The 795-nt window shown below is 39.5% G+C and overlaps 1 protein-coding gene across 1 annotated transcript in view; it reads left to right on the forward strand.

The window, feature by feature from the left end:
* The window catches only part of LOC106881857 (transcription factor AP-2-beta), a 426522-nt gene that overhangs the window by 211745 nt on the left and 213982 nt on the right, over window positions 1-795 (forward strand). The gene's annotated exons all lie outside the window — the stretch shown is intronic.

Consider the following 795-nt stretch of genomic DNA (forward strand, 5'->3'; position numbering starts at 1 on the left):
ATATATATATATATATATATACACGCACGTACAGATACACACTAAGTATACGCATACACACACAAACGTATACAGCTTATTTTATGTATGTAAATATGCATCATACATATATACACAGACACGAATAAACAAATTCATGTAATACACACACACACACACACGTACGCACAAATAAGAAAATGTACATATACATACATGTGCATATCTGTTTATATTCGAACGCTCGTATCAGTATATATATATGTATATGTGCTAGCATAGAACGTAGCTTAAAGCGCTACCACCACCACCGCCACCAATACTACTACTACTATTACTACTACTATCGTGGCTGCTGTTGTTGATATTTACGCCCCAGGCCAGACTCGATCAGTCAGATCTGTGGTAGAAGCGCTCCAGCTCTGGACGCCGTATATTAAAATATGTTGGATTTAAATCATCGAAGAGACGTTACCAGTTTTTTAAAATGTCAAGTTAAATAGTTCGGGGTAATTCTACCTGCCAATTTTATCCGGTTGGGCAAACGTGTAGAGGAGACGCATGCGACCGCAACTATGTTTCTGCTAGCATCAATGCATCATCTCATTCAAGCCTTGTCCCCAGTCCGCTCCCCACCCCTTTCATACCGGTTCAAATAGTTCACAATAAGGTTTTTAACCTCCGACGAGTTATTGAAGCAGTTATTACGATATCACCTCAGTACACACATGTTTAGCCACACACATGTATATTTACACTTTCATCTCTCTCTCTCTCTCTCTCTCTCTCTCTCTCTCTCTCTCTCTCTCTCTCTCT

The sequence above is a fragment of the Octopus bimaculoides genome, chromosome 7, assembly GCF_001194135.2.
Source record: "Octopus bimaculoides isolate UCB-OBI-ISO-001 chromosome 7, ASM119413v2, whole genome shotgun sequence".
NCBI classification, from domain to species: domain Eukaryota; kingdom Metazoa; phylum Mollusca; class Cephalopoda; order Octopoda; family Octopodidae; genus Octopus; species Octopus bimaculoides.